At 41.6% G+C, this 12,046-nt stretch overlaps 1 protein-coding gene across 12 annotated transcripts in view; it reads left to right on the top strand.

Moving 5' to 3' along the window:
• bru3 (bruno 3) overlaps positions 1–12,046 on the top strand; it is a 179,208-nt gene that overhangs the window by 114,482 nt on the left and 52,680 nt on the right. The gene's annotated exons all lie outside the window — the stretch shown is intronic.

The following is a 12,046-nucleotide window of genomic DNA, read 5'->3' on the forward strand; positions in this document are numbered from 1 at the left end:
TTATACGGGCGCACCGGAGAGACTGGAAGCAGCTTGTCTGCTAGTAAATATATTTTAATTACCTCGGCAAGGAAGCAAAGAGGCAAAAGGACGAGAGAGATCTTCGTAAGGGGTATAGTTGGGAGAAATACTTTTTTCTTTGTGTTGTTTGGTTTTATTCTTATTTTCCTGGGTTTCCTCGTTGGCGACCAACCAAAAAGAAATTTTCCTCTTCTGCAACAACCACCATCCTGTTGATAACAGGAGATGGTTCGGGGGATAGCCGGAATGGAACACTAAGGCAAAGTAATGTGCAAGGCACAAAGGAGGGCACCGTGATGTAAAACGCGATAAAGAATATCAGACTAGTTACAAAAGAAAGTCTCTCATTAGGGGAGACTCTTACAACTAAATTTCATAATAAAATATGTTTTTAAATAGTATTTTAATGCAAGTCTTTGTTTAAATATGCTCTTTGAATCTTTTGGATTGTTTATTGTTAACGTGTAATTCGTATGTACTCGTATCTCGCTAGATGTTGTTTGACGTGAACGCAAAAGTGTTGGACAAATAGACGCACCCGAAACGTCCGTGTGCAAATCGATAGCGCGCTGCTGCTGCCGGCGGTGGCGGCGACGACGACGTCCGCGTCATGCGAACATAAACTGTTTATCTGCAAGCGCCATCCGCTCGCTGGTGGCGCTGATGAATCGAGGGTGACGATGGCCTAAAGCCAAACCAAATCAAACCGTACCAAAACCGAGTGGACGTGAGCACGCCCGACTAAAGCCAACAAGTATTGCACTAAACTAAACTGTAAATGCGGGTTGCGCTGAGGGATGGTTGAGCGGACTGGAGTAGTCAGTAGTGAATATTTCAACTGGTGCTGGGCCTGCGAGTAGAACCTGGACACAGTGGACGCGTTGGTCAACACGCGGATTTGCGCCGCTTTGACTTGTATATACTTTCAAACGACTGTGATCAACAAAGGTCGCTTCGGATGCGGATGAGGATTTCTGGAGCGGCCGGTACTACCGCGATATCAAGTCCGGTTGTTCCTCCGGGGATCGTTGGAAATTATACCTACTTCTACCAACACTTTCCATAAGTGTACTGGACTGCACATTACAACCGACATTTTCTAGAAACACAAAAATAAAAATAAAAACTGTTTCAGATTTAAAAGAAGATTATAGGGTCCTGTTTTGAATTTTTTTAAATTTACAACTACTTTTGGTATTGAAACATAACCACCTTTAATGCAGTTATAATTGAAAGACGCCTTTTTATATTTGAATGTTGATGCAGAATTCTAGTTCGTCTAGACGTGGAATATTCCAGGGTAATTATACAGTCGGGCACTGATTTCCCGACGGATGCGCAACATATTTTATTCGGTCGTGTTGTGATATATCGCTTTGCGTCTCCGCGAGTTGCAGATGCGGCCCCGGTCGGCCGTCGGCGGCGGCAAACGTAATTACGAATACACACAAAGCATCCATCTCAATCCGACGGCTTTTATTATTTCGCATCATAAATAACTAATAAATCATTTCCACCGCCCACACGTTCCGCGTCGCGTTTTCTGCATGCTGAAAAAGCAACAGCAATGCACTTTATTTCAACTGCGCTCAACTCAACGATACGATCCGAGAGCAAACATGAAAAAAAAAATCCAGCGGACGCAGCGAGACACGTTCGATCGCAATTAAACACATGAGACCGAGCACTAAAGTAAAATTAATGCCTTTGTTGCGGACTGGACAATTTATCTCAACTGTTTTCTTCGTGCTGGACAACACAAAGACACGCTCCAGGCCAGGATATTCTTTATTTATCGTTTATTTATTACCGATTTGGAATTTACTGGCAAAAATACAACAATCAAGTAAAATTCTATACGAAAATCCAATATTTTAAACCCGGGATATTCCAGGCGTTCTTTATTGTCAATATTTAATATGCGCATTTGATATTAACAATGAAATCAGTCATGTGCACGTGAAACACAAAACAGGTAAAAATGCGCGCGTTTATTAAAAGTATTTCCTGTTTTTCTGATATTCCGCAATCTGTTTTTCTTTGTTGCGTTTTATATTCTATTTTATTTTGTGGTGCATTGTGTTCACACTCTGATTCAAACAGCGTTTTTTATTCCTACATTTACGCAAATTTAATATTAAAATTTTCCCGATTTATTGTTGTGTAAACGCAAGGCAAATTACACCTTTTTAGTGCACGTGCAGAAAAAAGCTCTCAGTGCAATTGAACTTTCTTTTCCTCAGTTTTCAGCAGTGAGCAAATATTGGTTATTAATTTTACTTAATATGTCTGCAACTTTTTATTTCCGTATAGATGAATCTCTCGCAAATTAAAACACAAACCAAAAAACATAGAACCTGCAATGTGTTGAAAGTTGTAGTAATAGAAGAATGTGTGTGCTATTAATCAATAAATGGCGTTATTCACAATTCCATAAATGCAGTCCGACGCCAGTTTCATCACTTGTATATCGATATATTACGTTACGGTGGATTAAACAGTCTCAACTTCTTCTTTCACACAGTTCCATTTCCGTGGAAGTTTTTGGTGCTTTTATTTCTTTTATTGCGTCACTTGGAGTTCTGCTGGAAATTGATAAGGCCTGGTATAACTATTAGGGTTCGTTACGTTTTCCGGGCGGGCGCCGAAGGCGCTTAAGCAATCTTTCACTTCCATCACGTACCCTTCGCCCCCCGTTATTGGGTTCGGTGATTCGGCAGAATTACATCCCTCGCGTTCGGACGTCCGTCATACTTTTCATATGTTATTATTATTTCAACGTCTTCGCGCCCGCCGAACTTTCCGAAATGATTAATGCCCGCATTGTCGAGCAGTTTCTATTTCTGCCACTGAGCGGCCATTTTTATTTTTGTGCTTTTCATTCATTTTTCTCTTGTTTGTAGTGAGGTGAATGGGAATGTTATCTATTTCAATTTTCTTCGCCTAGCATCCTAATTTTAAGATGCGAGACGCAGGTTTTGGCTTTGACGTAAGCGCCGAGTCGGCGGTTTCGCCGCCGCCGGGCGTTAAATTGAAATAACGATATATCATCGTTTAGATGTGCCACATGACGCTACGGACAAACACATAAAATTGAGAGCTATGACCGCCTATATTTCGTTGTTACATTGGCGAGCATTTTTGCTCGTCGTGCAAAATATCCTAAAAAGCATCTTAAAAGCTAGAGCGTGCAACATACCTACATGCTACTTGCAATAAAGTGTTCTTACATTTGTAGGTCATAGAATATGTACTTAGGAATCAGATTTTATTGATTTACCTTCGCATGCTGTGCCAGTTTCTTGATTGAAAGGTGAAACATGAAACTTTTGATCGAACGCTTTCATACTCCCAAGTTTCCGCATAATAATTACGTTCAAACTTTGTTCCGAACTTGGCGCAATCAGAAGTCATACATGTGTGCACAGATTTCACCTGGAAATATTACTTAGATGTTGTGCGCATGAAAAATGTTTTCAAAGAAACCAATTCTGTGGAAATCTTTAATTCCGAACCACTATGATTCCCGGTAATATGTGGCGGTGCATTGAATATTGTGCAATGTCTGAGTGTTTTTATGGGTTTCCAGGTTATAATATTTTCTCTTTTCGCACTGCAAGCAAATGAGAACACACTCTTAACGCATGCGACCTCCACTCCCACACCCCATACATTACATACGGACCACAGTTGCTTTGAACTCAAAGTCTTTTCATCTCGACAGCAATTTTCTTTTGTGAACAATCTACGCACGTTTTGCGCAAGCATATTTATATATACGTATGTATATGCTTTTAAATAAGACTTGCAGTGAATGGCGCATAATTCCACGCACAATTAATTTGCACCACACATACTTTTCTTTTTCGTGTGTAGTATAACATTCATATATGCGTAATTAACCACGACGTAAAAATAATCTTTATGTATGTTTATAAAAAACACCGTGTGACACCGTGCGCAGCATTAATCTGATACTGAAGCGTAATTAATAGAAAACAGGCGATTTTTAGCTTTGCGCATTTAATATTTCGTATTTTGTATTATTTCATGTTTCATACATTTATGCACGACGTCTGGCAGACAGCTCAACAACCCGAGGATGATGCGGGTCGTCGGGGGTGACGCAGCGACGAAAAGTGAAGTCCAACAAGTACCGACCAGCGCAAGACCATTAGTCTCTGTCTTGTTAGCGCTGAGTCTCATTTCCTCGCGTGTATTATGACATTGATTAACACTAGACTACACTCCCAAGGTACTCACTACCTTGCATTTGTACTTGTATAACAGCTCCTATTGCACTTAGATAGCAGAAATATTTCATATCTTGTGCGTTGCGCCATGAGCTAGAATTGAAAATGGAAAGGTGACGAACTGAAACGGATTGCAGCATGTCGAAATCTTTGAAACCTAGCAGCAAGCTTGGAGCGCAAGCGGTTCTCGAAAGCTCTGATGTTTCGATCCTAATTCAGGATTTGCGGCTGCTCCTGCTTGCTCATGAATTAATCATTCCGTAGCCGTGTTGTGGCTTATTCGAGGCGGGCAGGCCGTCGATTCTGCTCGACGCGAAATTCGCACGTATCAGAAATAGAAAGGTCCCACCTTTTATAACAAGCTGCTTTTCCAAAGGGATTTATTCTCAACACTCGCGCTGTCATAAAAACGCACACACTGACGTCGCCCGCATCAGAATGGCAGCGAAAAAAAGCAATTGAGACTTCAATGACATCTCTCACTCTTAGTACGAGCACCATCAGACGACTCGCATCATATAAACATTCGATAAGTACCATTACGACTTCTAACCTTGCTCGCGTTTCGCTTACTTCTATTTCTTCTCTTTGTCGATGTCTGCATTGCCTGCTGGAAGATTCCTGCCTGCCATATACAATAATTACATTTTTATAACGTTATACGCGATCCATAAAAAGCGCCGAGCAACTTTATTAATAATATAAGTAAGCCTACGCAATAAAAGCGCCGCCGGGGACGAGGAACAGCCCTTAAAGCTGTGTGTTGTTGTTTTCATTCTGCGACGTGAACGCGTCTGCCGAATGGCACTCGCAACAATTTAACTTTAAGCTCGGGACGATATTCGCCGATATTACTCGGAGCCAGTCGCATAAATTTTACGCCGACGCTTCGTACGTACGGAATAAATGAAAATCATCATCTCTGCCAACGGCACAGCGCCGTTTTGATGACCGAGAATATGACCTGAATTGATATTACAAACGTACCTTTTACAATGTTCCATGATGTGATTTACAAATGATTGTGAGTTTATTGAATGACGACGAATTCAACTCGCTGCAACAGTGTTTCTATTTAACTTTAAATGAACTACTTGCTAATCCTCTTTCTTTTTTCGCAAACTGAGTGCCGGAACATATTCAGTTGATTTCGGACAGACACAAATGCGAATAAACGATACAGGTCCGCTGTCGAGCAGACAAAACCATTTGTCTTAAGTTTTTCGGGCCACTGCGTTCTCAATCAATTTACTGCAGCATTTTTCCAGCTCGCGAGAGCGTTGTGTGTTTTCGCGCTGCTGGCCAGCCTTTTCTCCGGATAAGATACTTAGTTTTAATTATATCCAGACGTACAAGCGGGCCGCGCGTCTGACGTTTATTGGCTGCTTCTTCGTCATCCGCCGCTCGCGAAGCGAGAGCAGAACGATGTTTGTCGGTCGAAATTTCCCTAGCGGCCTGTCCGATCGACTGTTACATCCCTTCCTTTTCACTACTACACTGTCTCACATTCAAACCTAGCAATGAGAAGGTACAGATAACACGAGTTCATGGTATTGGCCAAGGAAAGAAGATTTTTTCGTCCTCTTTGTATTGAATTCCGGTGATATTATCTGCTTGGTCGATCGAACGACCGGACTTAAGTTCCAATTACAACGACGACATAATTTCAATTCCGAGCGCACGAAATTCCTACATTCCACCTTCAGCTTGCTGCTACAATGTTCGGATAAATAGGAAACAGAGGGAAAACACCTATCAACAAGTTTTCCATCCACTCATCGCTTTTCGAGCAAAACGTTGGAATGAATTCGAGACTCGAGGTTGAATTGGGTCAATTTTCAATTCGACTCGATTTTGAGCGTCGTTTCGAGTGTTTGCAATCGGAATCTGCTCCGGGACGAAATTTTCCAATTTGTTATTTTTCTATTTTCTTATCCGTTATTGCGCCGTCGGCTGCTTTAGCAAATGAGCGGAATTCACGGAGATAATTGATGGAAATGCCACGCGGAATGTTGTAGGCCATATAAAAACTTTTGCATTCGCGAAAAGTGCTTCCGACCTGAACGAGGTTAATGATATTCTTGTCAACAAGCAAATCGCAAAAGTTTTGCGCTGAACATGCAGTGCGGATGCAAAAAGTTATAAAAACTATTTCTTATGTAACTCTGGAAGGTTGTTTTCTTAATAATAATTCCAATCATTACAACTATCAACTAATATGTTGACATATACATACTAATAATTATCTAAAATTTAAATTTGAACGCTTTTTTGTACACAACATGATTTATTTTTTTTCGACGTTGAAGTTTGAACGGCCATAGAATTTTTTTTAAACGCAAATCCGGCGATTGTGATTTGCAGCGTGTTTGCGGTTGTAAAAAAACTTCAATCTCTCGCAGATTTGTGTGCGTGCTAGAAGGGGTTTAAATATTTGCCAAATTCGAATTTGCGAAGTGAAGAAGCGATGTACGAAAATACAAGCCCGCGAACGCAATCAGATTACCTTTATCCCTGTGAGCGCGCATCCGAGAGCGTCGATGATGTATGTATTTATGGCACCATGCATCAAGCACGAACCGGAATAATTTCTAGGATCCGCAAACAACCCCCGTGCCGAGCAGCTCCAATCCGAAACCCACCAGCGTTGAGATAGATGTGCGGCGTGCCGTTTTTCAGCTGTTTATAAATCAAATTGGATTTTCGGAGGCGCAAACTTCAGGACTCGGGCAGTCGATAGCGGCCGACAACAAACTTTGCGTAGCAAAGGAATAAATATCTTGTGCAACTCACAGCAACAGTTTTCTTTGAAAAATACTCCTCCAACAAAACATTTATAGAAAACACCTAATCTATGGTAATTATTTGCTTCTAATGCTGCGATCTATGCAATCCGATGATGATTGTTTGATTATTTACTTTGCAAATCGCATTTACGTGCTGCATCTCTAGCAGAAGTTGATCTGTAGATTGTTTGTTGACTATTGCCATAGAAACATAAATATAGACAATGCATGGTAAAATTTGTGTTTAATGAAAATAATTTTTACTTTCAAAAATTAATAAAGTTTGCGTTATTATATTAGATGAGCAATTAGGTTCATTAATGAAGTTTTTTGGCCCTCAGCATACTTTGCTAAACGAAATTTAATTGAACTCCGTTTCAGTCCTGAGGTTTGGAGGATTCGAAGGTTTCAGCGTTGTTGTTCGCAACATTCCAACCTTTGATTTAATTTGAGAAGCACGCTGGCTTTCATCATTCGTGTGCGCGAGTTCGACGTCGGCGGCGCCAGAATATAGACAAACGTAATTAGTATGCAATGTGCATGGGATAGGAAGCCTTTATATTATTAGTAAGATGATATTAAATTACCGGCAAATAGTTGGCGACGTGCCACCGAACCACGATACCGTTTCCGCGAAAATCAAAGAGGGGAAAACTTTCAAATCAAGCGGCAAACACCAACAAACTTTGTCAAAACTATTGATTAAATTAAAACCACGGTTAAATTTTTAAAATGTTGCTAGTCTCGATTTGGTTTTGAAGCATACACTTATGGTAATCGCAATCAGCGAGCTATTCCGTGCCGTCACCTACCGCCCCCGGCTTCATCAATACACACCTCGGATTGAATCCGCACGTATTCGTACGTTGCGGTGATCATCAAGTTCCATATTTATGAATGTACATACCGCATATTGCGGTGTGAAGGCATTTGCATTTGAAATTGTCGAAATTGCCGCCCCCACCATGTGGCAGACGACATGTTAGATCGAAACCACAAAAAAAGTTACATTTGTCTCAAAGTACAAAAATCTGCAGAGTACATTGAACGAAATTTAGACACTAAGTTGTTGTCTGGTTGCGCGGCAAGAAATTGGATGTTTTACGGCATTGTAATGACGCCGCCTCCCAGCGTCGGCATCGTCGGCGACACAATCCTTGAAGGCACATTAAATTTTACGTTTTGCGTGTCCGAACATTAAACCTGCTCGTTCGCTCGCTGCCAAGATTTATGTAGTTCGTAATGAAAGTCCAAGACGCATTCCGCCCCAATGAACACCAACCCACTTGCACGCGCGCTTACCGCTTCCAGGTGTGTGTGTATGGACGTGCACGTCTCGGAAAACTAGTAAATCAACTCGCTTTTTATTATTTGCTCTGTCGATTCGCATCAACACACATCCGTAGTCTATGTAAATGCGGTAAACACACTCGTGCACGCATAAACACACCGAGGATGGTTTATGGCTGGCGCGCGAGGGGTGTGGGTGGCGGCATGTGTCGGCCGCAGGTGCGGTGCTTGTTTACCATGTCCGACTACACCCCTCATTACTATTACATAAATTGCATTAAAACTTCAAGCCTCGAAGCATAATCAATTATTGCCGGTGCTGTGGCCGTCCGCCACCACCCCCGACTCCAACACCACTTCACTTCGAATATTACAGACAAGGATACTCCGAGAGTGCGATGGGAATGAAATTTGAACAAGCGTCCATCATTCACATCATCAAGTGAGCATCCTAATTGCAACTTTGGCGATTTGGCCGGATAATCAAAGGACACTCTCAAGCAGGATTGAATATTTCAGTGGATTTTTACATAACCACAAATTTTATTATTTTGTATAATTATAATCATAGACTAATTGAATTTTGATTAATTTCACACGTTGCTACCTGAAAATAACAAGTGCTTGTCTTCTACGCACGTAAAACCCAATTTGCTTCATCACTCCGCAACCCTAAGGAAAACTCAAGGAGTCGTTTTGGTGCGAATACAACCCAAGCGTGCATCATCATATTGTGCTATAAATTCGAGCTTCTCAGCTCGTGTTCGAGTTGCTCAGATGACGAGGGGTGGGAACGATGATGAAACAAAGTTACACAACTGTTGAAATAACAAGGATTCTTCGTCTCTTTGTCTCACCGTTCGAGCTTGTACGCACGCGCAGCCTGCCCTTTTATGTTACCTTTATTATTGTTTAATGCGTCCTTAATGAACAACAAGGAGCCGTTTTCCATTCCGCAGCAACTCATGCAGACCAATGCTAGGCGCATGTATTTTTCTTCCATTACCTGTCCTCGGTTGTACGGGGGTAGTTTGCGGGAATGTTCAGTCGTGTTTCTGTGTTTTCCTTTCCGACTGCCGAGCGGTTGTAGTAACAACCGATATTGTTCTACGGCTTCCACCCGTTCGCAGGTACAGTGGGATATAGCTGATGGCTGGGTTTTTAGGCCCCGACTGGTGGAGGTGTGGGGCATCCTATCGAGACGGTATTTAGCGAGCGCCCTATTTAATTTCGCATTTGTTCTCGATGCAGGATCATCTAGGGAAGCGGTTGTAAACTCACTACATTGACAAAGAACAATATGCTGTTGAACAAATGCACCTGTAGTGCAAAAACAGCGTGGAATAATATTATCTACTAGCTTATGTTAGGTTGGTAGTTTTATGCGAAAAACAATGAAATAATACTAAATTTAAGGTAGTTTTTTTCTATGTTATATTGAATCTGTCTTTTTGGGTCCAATTAAACCGCGTGTGCTCTTAAAAAAGGTCGATTGCTGGCGTTGCAGGCGTTCTCCCTAATTAATTGGCGTCGTTTATTTGATAGAAGCCTGGAATCAGTATGGCGTTCGGTTTCGTTCCGCTCTGCCACTTCCGCATTCACCTCCATCTCCGCTTTCAGGATGCTGGAAATGCTCTGATGGGAGGCATTATTGCTCCCGATTGCTCCCAATAGTGAGATGAAGAAATTAGTCGACCCAGGCCCATTCCACTCGTCGAAAAGAACAACACGAAGTGTATTTGCGGTGTCGGGATTAAACCAACCGAACCAATTTGGCGCGTTGAAGTTTTAAAGAAACAGACTTAGGGAAAATAACCTATTATGAAATAATGACGATCCGCATCGTTAGACGCACGTGTCTAATTTGTGCTCGCATCAATTATGCACGATACGCTGCAAGGAGCCGGTGTGGGCTGCGTTGTCAATCCCTTATCTGGCACGCACGAAAGTTTTGCTCGCTTGCCAGCCAAGCTGGGATTCAATTATGATCGTGCCATAAGCGGTAAAAGTTTTGTCATATTCCAAGCTTGTACGTACAAAGTGTACTGGAAAAAGTTTGTGAATATTAAGTTAAAAATTTCATTTTTGACCGCTGAACACTCTGTATAAGTTGATTTCTATTGACTTTTACATGCTGTAACCTTTTGAATCTGCTTGGCAGCACATGGTCGGTTGATTAATCCTTCTATTTCATCACACAATAGAGAAATGCCATCATTGCGGTTTATTATTCTCGAATTACTAATAAATCGCCCTGAAAACTTCTATTCTGCCATCGACCATTTTTCATTTTACGGTTTTCTCTTACAAAATTGAAAGTACGATAGGAAAAAAATGAGCAATTAGCAAAAATCCGCTTTTGGTTTGCTGCCTTTTTCCCGGCGTATTTCCTTCTCGCTGCCACCTTTAAGAAAGAGGCTCAATGCGGCGACGCTGCGTGCGATTATTTCGTCTGAAGACGTCATTATCATCGGCACCCAATTTGCATTTATATTTAATAGGCTACTCTTTAATTCTTTTATTGCGCACGAGCATTTTCCTCCCTCACGGTGGTAGTATCAATGTAGCGGCATGAGATGGCCGCCATCGTATTCAACCCGCTTTCAGCACTTTTCCGCATTCTGCATTTTTCTTCAATTTTTTTTTTAATATTCTTCAACTCCGACTGGCGAGTCGGTTTTCAGTCGCGAGAGGCGCGCAGAGAAAGGGTCTTCAGTTTTCGAGTGCTGCCGCCTGAGAAGCGAGCTTGGCGGCGTAATTATTTCTGATTGAATTGCGCATTCTTTCTCTTGCCGGCAGTGCGGCCCGAAAAATGTCCGTCCTTAGTTACATTCGGAATTTAATATTTAAGCTTTCCAGTAGCATAATAGCCTCGGAATTCATTAATAAGTTTTTTACTTGATGTCCGCGCTCCCGCATTCTTTTCATCTTCTTTTTCTTGCAAAAACAAGAGGGGTTGCAAAAAACGCACAGCCAAAAAGGGTTTACAGAGAACAAAACTAAGCAAAGCTGAAATGTTAAAATGATTAATATTAGGATTAATTTTTGTTCTTTAATCAATCAAAATTTACAGAAATTTACAGGAAAAATTGAGGTTTCAAAATGTCTATTTTTTCCTTACATTCTTGGTTATGTCTTGGTTTAGATTTTGCATTGTCATGCTTCTTTTCGGATTGATTTCGGCACTTTACGGAACAGAATAACAAATTGCGTATTATTTTCACACCCCTACGGCATGCACGCTAACCTCCATTATTTTCTCCCCCGTCGACATCCGCCACGCAACACAAATTTATACTCGCATTCAAGACTCCAATACGTGGTTCGAGAGAAAAACCTGCTTGTCATTGCACTCACGTTTCATTGCGCTTTGAGGGTGGTAATAACCCCGCAAAACAACAAAAACTTCACGTAAAACACACCTCGTGCATTCCTAATTTAATTATTGCAGTTGCCCGATGTGTAACCGTTTTTATTGTGTGATTTACAAAGGTGTTACTATGTGATATGATGATAAACGCTTGTCATTGATGAGTGTGTGAAACTCGATACGCGCTGGAAACTCTGGAAGTAGCGCACCACCACGGATGATTACGCAAACGCGTTGATTTATCACCGCAAAGATTAATATCATCCGGGTGCGAGGCGTGATGGCGCGATATCGCGATAACACGCTATCAAACCGCCACCGCGCAC

This window comes from Atheta coriaria, unplaced genomic scaffold (genome assembly GCF_025399875.1).
Source record: "Atheta coriaria isolate IRGN ID8LTWV9N9 unplaced genomic scaffold, Caltech_Dcor_3.1 hic_scaffold_4_pilon, whole genome shotgun sequence".
NCBI lineage: Eukaryota > Metazoa > Arthropoda > Insecta > Coleoptera > Staphylinidae > Dalotia > Dalotia coriaria.